Below are 9,739 nucleotides of genomic sequence, written 5' to 3'. Positions count from 1 at the left end.
CCCAGCAGAGCTGTTTCTTCCTTTAAGGAGACTCTCTGACCCCTCTCTCCTCTAACTCAACCCCAAATTCTAAGAATTGTTTTCTTTCTTTTACACTGTCTTACCACAAACCACCATAAATTATATTTGGATTTTCAGTGCATATTTCATCTCCCTTTAAGACTGCAAGTTCCCACGGGGCACCTGGGTGGCTCAGTCGATTAAGTGTCTGACTTCGGCTCAGGTCATGATTTCATGGTTCATGGGTTCGAGCCCCGTATCGGGCTCTGTGCTGAACTCTTGCTCAGAGCCTGGGCTTGCTTCAGATTCTGTGCCTCCTTCTCTCTCTGCCCCTCCTCCATTTGCACTCCGTCTCACTCTGTATTTCAAAAATAAATAAATGTAAAAAAAAAAAAGACTGTGAGTTCCTGGAGGGCAGGGGCTATATCTTTTTTATCCTTATAATCACCACACTGAAAGGTAAATTTGATTTTATCATTGTGTAAAGGATCAGCAAACTTTTCAAATAGATGGAGTTTATAATATCTTTTGATTCATTGTGCAAGTGGCCACAGATTAATGTACAAGAGTGTCCATTAATCCATCCTAAATACATTTTATGTCTTCACAGGTAGATCTTCCTTATTCAAGTCTACTCTAAAAATATAGCTAATAGTATCAAGTCCCATAATTCTTGAGAGAATCAAAAGAGATGATGCTTCTAAAGTATTTAGCAAATTCCTGGTATATAGTAATTAGTAATTAAATATTATTTCTACTTATTACTATCTTTATTCTTATTATTACCATCTCATCAACATCAATTATATTACGATGCATTTCGGCTGACATTTCAAAGAGAATTTGAGCATGATCACATTGGCTTTTCAATCTTTTCATTTTATATTAATTTTTTCAAAGACTCCTATGTTGTATGAAGTTATTATTGGCAAATCCAGGCCCCCATGTCTTACTAGGGGAACTGTATGATTCTTGACTCCATAATGCTTGGGAGATGCATGCTTCACTGAAGTGCCATTGATTTTCAACTAAAGTGAAATGCTTTCATTTAATGCTTTCTTAAGAGAATTACAGCGGAGGTTGAAGAGAGTTTGGCTTCAGAGAAATCCATTATTAATTTTACATGGCAAAATTGGGATTTATATATCGAAATTTAAATTCAAAGGTCCCTTATAGCTGCTAAATCAAAATGTTGTTCTAAAATTCTTTGTCTTTTCTTTCTATGAAATGAAAAGGCTGTTTTGTCCTAGACTTTTAAATCACCTGCTTCACTCAAACAAGTCTTAGTATTTGCTCTGAGGTAGTACAACCTCTTTGTTTAGCATATTGGGTACAACCTCAGATTTCTCATCTACATCATTTTTTTCTGAAGAATCTTAAAGAGCTTTTTATCAGCTTAAAAAAATCCTTATCTCTAGCCCTCCCTTCATGGTAAGAGACACATTAAGTTAAGCCAGACATAGAAATACATTCATAGTCTACCTTGAGTGGGCCCCATTAATTCAGTTTGTCTTAACTAAACACTAGCCTTAACTCCAATGACTTTCACCTTGAAGGTTTCTAACATGAACTGGTACATCCTCAGAAGTATGCTGAAGAAACTTCAGTCCAATGCAGCCCCTTTAAACTACGAAGAAAGGACTTTAAGAACATTATAGCTTTAAAACAAAAACCAAAACTTACCCTTCTCTCTTCATTGGCTCAAACAATAAGGACTACAATGCCACAAAGCTGCATTTTTCATTGTTGGGCTCTCTCTAAATAATAGGAATTTTTCTTTAAAAAGATTGAAGTAGAATGTGATATATTTTGTCCATGTCTGCATAGCTGAAAGGCAGAAGGAATTTTGCTCAGACTACTCTCTCCCTTCTTAGTCCCCCCAAATTTTCCCTTGGGCTAAATCAAGCATAGAAAAATTTTGCTTAAATGCATTTTTTAAAGGAAAAGTCATAATCAATTGGGAAAAAAAGGCATCTGATAATGAAAATGGTTTTTTCAAGCATAGCGATAACATTTGCTGCTGTGCATTCTATAAAAAGCCTTTAGATTCCTATAACAGGGACAGTAGTATTGCTTTGCTTCCTGCTGCTGATTATAATTTTAAAGATGGAAAATCTAGATGTTCTATTTTGTCCTATGAAACAATCTCTGACTCTGTGGTCAGCCTGGTGTCATATTTATCTGGGACCGAAATTTTCCTAGGCAACAAGAAAATGTGCATCATTCAATTCTTCAAATATTACTATGCAACTTCTATTCTTGGTTCTGGGATACAGTCATTAAAACATTCTGGCTACTTAGAGGTTGTATATGTAGGTAAACGGTTAAAATATCATGTGGTTAGAGTTACATTTGATGTTATTCCCAGAGCTATGGGGATGTGAAGAAAAGAGATCCGCATCCATCTTGAAAAGGAATTTCAATCTTGTAGAGTCTTCTAAAAGATAGAACTCTTGGCCATGGTTATTCATTGCCTTCCTGCCTAGAATGCAGGATGATTAGACTGGATGATGCTTTGGGGGGTTAAAAAAAAAAGTTGTCTTATAGAGTCAGCAGGCTGCTTGCTTTGCATGCCTCAATAAATTTGGATCTGAAGGCAATTTTAAATGGCAGCACCAAAATATTCTGAGCCAAGGTGGCATCACCTGGCATTAGGCTTTAATGATCAAAGATCAGTAGCACAGGAGAGAGGTTATATGCATGTTTTAGGATTCAGACATTTTGTTTCCAATCCTGTGTAACCCAAGTTAGCAGTTACTTAGGCCAGTTACTTAACCTCTATACAAGACTCAGTTTTCTCATCTATGAAATGCAGATTATATCATCTACTTTAAACAAATAGTGAAAATTGAAAAAGATTGAATACATGTGAAGCTTTACATAGTATCTGGCACATAGTAAGTCATTAATATATGGTAGCTAATGTTATTCTGACATCATCATATATTTATAGTACTTTATACTTTACAGAGCATATCTACTTATGTTTATTTATTCAGTTTTTACCACAACCTGTTTAAGTATTATTATTCCCAGATTATAGATGAGTAGAGCAGAGGTCAAGGATAAATAACCAGCAGGAATAACCACACCACTAGAAGGCTGTAAAGAGGGAACTGAGTTTAGTCTTTGATGGCTGTATTGGGTCATGCTCTTTCCTCCCAGGATGTCAAAGCTGAGCCTGTGTGGATGATGACCAAAAAGGGAAACACAGGCTTACAGTAGAGATTATCCTTGTCTTTCCTCACCATTATTTTTTTTTTCATTAAAAAAGTTGAAGCCTGACTCATGACAAAAGGTAGGGATGGGTCTTTTTTTTTTTTTTTTTTTTAAGTAAGTCATAAGTATTAATGCAACAGCTTTTAGTAAATTACTGTTATTTAAAATTCTTTCTATGTACCTCCAGGATGTGTAATAGCTTGCCTCATTTATGTTTTTTCTTATTCGTTCATTCTCAATGGACAAAAATTCTAATTCATTCAGTCTCTCCTGACACATTGTACTTGGCAGGTAATTCGTAATAAGCTTTAATTTTGAAAATGAACATTTGTCATCTGGGACCGTCATTTAGATAGTTTAAAAACACTGAACCCGCTGTGCAAACATCTGGAAAACTTGATGATAGGGGATTGTTTGTTGCAGTCAACATGTCTACCAAGTAAATGACAGAATCAGACATAGAAAGGTCTGTTGTCAGAGATCACCAATAATGATGATTTGTCTAAGAAGAGCTGTTGGTGGAGATAAAAAAGAAAAAAAGTCACTTTCCAACAATTTGGCAAGTCCATTTGCTATTTTGGGCTACTTTCTAATTGATGCTTTAAACCTATGATCCAGTGTACTGTTAAATAGGAAATCCATACACAGAGACTTATAACCATGTGAAGATAGACATCTGAGGTAAATTTAGAGATGCGAAAATTAATGCAAAATGCCATACTTTGAAAGTAAATCCTTTGGGAATTGTCAAATGCCAGTCAGTTCCTTGTCTAAGTCAGCATTCTTATGAAGATGATAAAACCAGGAACAGGGTTCTAAGAATTTAGACCACAGTTTCTTTGGCAATATATGCAGATAATTAGGAAAGTAACTTGAAGGAAAATTATGATTTTAGTTTTAAAATATGATAATCTATTCATCTGTAAAAAAAAATTTATATCACAGGACCTAAAGCCTTCTTGTTCACCATTTTCTCTGATAAGCTTCATTCTTAAGAAGACTGAAAACTTTAGGGAGATTCATGAGGAAGATTCTGAACTTGAAATACATCAGTATCAGAGACTAGTTTTCATAGTAATTGAAAGAGGTCAACAATGCCACTGCAAAGCATCCTGGGACTTACCTTGGAATGGGAGACTAGGTGGGCAGCAGAATCTTACAGGAGCATGTCCAATATATCCTTGTAAAATAAACTTGATGTACCTAAATTATGACTGTTTTAAGTTGTGGAGAGAGACAGACATTTAAAAAGTTATTTTAAAAATTACACCATGCAACTGCTCCCGTAGAGGCACAGTTAAAACACTAAGGACAGAGTGTCCAACTGCCAAGTGGAATTATAATCTTCATTGAGGAGCTGGCATTTTGACTTGATCTTGAAGAAGGCATAGGAATTTTCCTGGTGAAGGGTTTTTCTAGGAAAGTGGATAGTATATACAAACGCTGTAGGAAATGATTTGAGGACCGGGGAAGTTTTCTCTGGATGTGAGTCCAGTGGGATTACTTGGTCTCTACTAGTTTCTTTTGGTAGTAAGTCCAAATTTTAGGGAATCAATGACTCAAGGGAATTTCTTTATTAGTTATCATTGTGTGTGTGTTTGATGGAATGTGCATAGAAGAGGGATGTTTTTGCCATTTCTCAGAGGCAAAATCTACCCCAGATTGGAGTAGTCAATGTAAAATTGTGAAAACAAATGTGGGAGATAGGGAGAATAAAAGTGGAAAGACAAAGGAAAGAGTTATACCTTTGAAAATAGATATGTTCTGTACCTTATCCCTTTAAAAATGCTGGAATAGTCACCCCTTCAGAAGAATTAATGTATTTTCCAATGGAAGAGGTTTTTGCAAATGTTAATTCATCACTCCATTTTCATAAACAAGGAAACCGAGGTCCAGAGAAGTTGAAGGGCTTGTTCCAAACCACAGCTATTTGCAGGTATAAAGGGGAATAGAACCCAAATGCTTTGGCTCTTGGTACAAAATTCTTTCCTTTAAACCAATACAGCTTTTAGGCAAATAACCACCATATGAATTCATTGCTCAGCCAATGTTTATCGATTGCACTACAGTGGCTCCACATTGTGTTGGGTTCTACAAGGAATGAAAAATAAAAAAGAATATATGATACGGAAACAATGCATTAAAATACTAGAAAAATAAGGTGATAAGCAATATAAAATGAAACCCTGTATTAATAATTGCTATTGTAGAACCTGATGTTACCAAATGTTCCTTCAGGTAAAGGTGGATACCTGAGAATCACCGCCTTGATTTTTAGGTCATCTGACATAAAAAGTAGATTTCTATTGCCTATGATCATTATAGTTGATTTGCTGTGTCTTCTTAGAGCCTCGACTGAGAAGGATTTTGCTTTTGTTTGATGTCAACAGGAAGGAACGCCATGTTCAATTAGTAACGACTGCCATGGCGTAGTAATGGCAGTCAGGCTGGGCTTTCTCACTCACGGTTGAGATATTCCAGGATATCTCCAAATAGTTTTAAGAGAAGCATCAAAGACATAGCCAGCATAGTAACAAACATCTTACACTGTATTGTCTTCAAAGATCAAAGGTTTTTCCAAACTAAAGGCACGAAACTGAAGCAGAAAACCATACTTCTTACTCCAGAGAATGACTAGATGCCAGAAGATTATGTAAGCATCACTAATGCGCTCACATGGGGAGATATTGCTGCCAATTGTATTTCCAACCTGACTATATTACTCAGATCTTAAGATGATGTCACCCTGTGTGTATGTGTATAACTTATGATATGAGACCAGGAAAGCAAAAGAAAAGATCTAAGCTGATCTGAATAGAAGCTTTGGCATCTGTATGCCACTCACCTGAATCATTTTTAAATCGGACTGTCCTTCAATCTTACGATTCAATCTAATAGCTAAATAGCTAAATACATTTTGTCAATGCCATGGGTACTCTCAAAGTCTTCTAAAAGATGTTCTGGGCTCACGACGGCTGAATTAAAAGACATTCACTTGTGGTGGCTTTAAACCACATAGGATGACTCATCATATCAGTTACGTCTACTTGTGCTGAAGTTTGTCTTGAGTAACTATTGTGTTAAGTGCTTTCCATAAGTAGCATTCATGCAAATCTATTTTTTTCCAGATCATTAAGGCACTTTAACACAAAGGGGTAGAACTGTACCTTGTAGCCACATCCTGGGTTTGTTTCTCTATAGGAAGATTGCTTTGTGCCTGAAAGCTATACAGGATATTTAAAGACTTGAACAAATGATTAAAATTACCCACATTTATTTTTCCTGGCAGCCGCAGCCCTGTGCTTTACCTGTCATTCAACTCATCTAAAAGCCAAAGAGAAGCACTGAGTCAGAGTAGAAATCCTGTCACATGACATCACCCTCCCCTCCAATCTCCTTTTTAAGATCTCCTGCAATTGTCATTTACATTAAAGCTCTGTACTCTGGCTGCAGGTAGAGAATTGCTCTTTTGTTGAGAGTTTAATTTCTTGTTCCCAGTCAGAAAACAAAGATTTTGCCAGACATGGATCTGCTTTCGAAAGCATTTCATTGCTAGGACTTTCTAAACAGGAGAAGAAAGCCGGAAAGCAAAGCACTCCTTGAAATGTTAGTACAATATAAAGTTGTCCTTAGGGAAATGAACAACTTGGCTCTCAGGTTCTTTTGGAGTCCCAAGTTTAAGAATTTAACAGCACCCACACTTATGACATCAAACGAGACTTGGGGAGCAAATGGCAGCAGCTCAATAAATTCTACAAACATTTTGTAGAGCACGAATAGGCCAGGTTCTGGACAGGCACCACGGATATGAAATTCAGTTAGACCACGTCTCAGGCTTCATGGAGCCCAGGGGCTGGTAGGAACAACTTATGTGTCAGTGATTATAGCAGAAGTACACTCTGAGTATACTTGGAAGGAATTGAAGGGCAGTTCAGAGTAGGACAAAGCAAAGGAAATAGAACGTTCTTCTCAACCCTCATCATATTCAAGTCTATTTTGATCACATAAGTATAGACAGTGAAGTGCAGAGAAATTAGTAGGGCCCTGTAACAAGTGAACAGTCAAATCATTTCTTATCTGTATGATGTTGAGTTGGGAAAAGGCTAGACAAGAACTAGAGGATACTTTCTTTGTTTCTTCAAAACAGAGCCCATTGTCTTAGGACCATGGAAGATATCAGGGCTTAGCTGAAAATGTGGTCCATATTTTAGCTTAGGCATGCATCTTGTTAAGTTACATAATCTGTCATTTTGTTTGAATTTATTTTGTAGTGATTACGCATATCCTCATTTCTTCAATCTTGCTAATAATTTACTTTATTGGATTACAAAACAACAAATGCATATTTTTCTTGAGATGTTCAGACAATATAGAATAGTTCAAAGAAGGAAATTAAAGTAATCCATAACCCTACCATCTCACTATGCAGACTCACTATTAACATTTGAAGCATTTCCTTCCATAATTTTTTATAATCTACTTTATTTTTATAAAATCGATCATGTCATGATTTGTTATTCAACTTGATCTTTATTGATAGAAGTATTCATGCTTATAATTTGTTTGACCAACCTTATGTGGTTGACTATTACTGTTCCTTTTTTTTTTTCAGATTTATTTGCCGACATTATCATTCTTCATGAAAGAAGGAGAACTGATACAGCATTGCCAATCAAAAGAAAGGAGCTGATTTGATGCATTCCAGAAAAAAAGCTACAAAAAACCTTCATAAAACCCTCAAACAATGGCAATATACTTGAAGCCAAGGTCCATGTCCTATATTTTATATTCTCTGCGATGGAAAGTACAGACCAAGCAGGCCATGGAGGAGCTCATCTAAATTACTTAGAGTTTTCAGGAAAAAAAATTATGGGATATGAAATGAACTACTTAGCACTCACTATGCTAAACCTCCTTTGTAATTCAAGTGCATGTCATGCTGAAAACACGACAATGATTTTACTATGAAAATAGAATAAAATCTAAGTGTTTCAAGAGGGGAAATAATATTAACAATGATGATGATCAGATAGCAGCAGTTATTGAGTGCTTTTATGTGTAAGGCTTTGTGATGTATATGTATTAACTTATTTACCTACTACAACCTGTTGTTCTTATCCTCAGATAGTAACTGGAGAAACAGACTCAGGAAGAACAAGTAATTTTCTTAAGGTCACATAGTAGGTAGTAAAGGGGTGGAGTGCTCATAATTCACTCCATCCAGATCTTACTGTCTTTTAGGTCTTAAATCCAATGTTGCCACCACCCTCTGTCATAGACACCTTTTATTACAAGAGCTATTTTCCTCAAAGTAATTATCACTGATACTACTATTTTCTCCCTAATTTGTTTATCACCTTTCTGCTTGACTAAAATACAAGCTTTTTAAAAGCATGGCCCTTATCTATTATGCTTATTACTATATCCTCAGCACCTTGGAGATTATCTAATGACTAGCCAATGATCCATAAATACCTTGTAGAAAGAAATAACACGTGGAATAAAGGGCATGGTGTCTCTCCTCAAAGAATCATCAGCCTAGTCAATTCTAAGATATGCGCAGAAGTTGAATTTGGTAAATGGTGTTTTTGAGAGTCTCTGAGAATCGCAGTTCTCTCAACTTTGAGAGAGAATCTGTCTCTCTCAAAGGGGAGACAGAGTTCATATCCCTCTATGGGTACTTAGAAAAGGGCCCAGGCAGAAGCCATGATTAAGCAGGGCCCTGGACATTTAAATTGCTTGAAAGAATATCTTTAACTTTGTCCCCGTTATTTAAGCTTGGCCCTGGTGATTCAAGAAATGAAAGAGCTCCCCTTCAAAGAGAGAGTGAGGAAACCCCATAGCCTTGATAAAAACCCATCAAATGAGATGCTAACGCCCCACATTGATCACACTCAGAAAACCTGACTGAAGATGTTTATCCTAATCCTCCAATCCAGACACTTCCTGAGATATGGTCAGGAGGGCTAATTACTCCAATACATAAAAACGGAAATGCTCTCAGCCCAAACAGCCGGAGAGATCTCCATTAGCGGCAACAGCAGTAAACCCTGATGCTTCATCCTTGGTGAAAGAATAAAGCAATGTCGGACCAGTGACAGCAACATCTATAAAATCCAAATTGGATTCCTCCCTTGAAAATGAGCCACAGACTTCATCTCTCCCCCGATTGCCGCATATTAACAAACATGTAAAAAAAATACAACCGGGAGAAGAGATTTGCCTTGCTTTATTAGACTTTAAAATCACCCTGGACTCAATCTGGCTACAGAAGTGAAGCCACAACAGCTACAAAGGGAATGGATGGAAAAACAAATGACGTATTTAAGTTTCTATATCAATCCATCAATTGAAGGATGAAAATAAGCATAAACGGATGCTTTCAAGCGGGAAAGTGAGACAAGGACTCACATCTCATAGCTTAATAGATACTAGGATGAGTTGCTCCCAGGGCTGGAGCCATGCCCAAGCTCAGGGTCTCTGATAAACCAAAGAGAACAGGACTATTGAGACATCACAT

The sequence above is a fragment of the Puma concolor genome, chromosome B1 (assembly GCF_028749965.1).
Source record: "Puma concolor isolate L17-30 chromosome B1, mPumCon1.1.hap2, whole genome shotgun sequence".
NCBI lineage: Eukaryota > Metazoa > Chordata > Mammalia > Carnivora > Felidae > Puma > Puma concolor.
Note: the sequence above shows the minus strand (reverse complement) of the source record.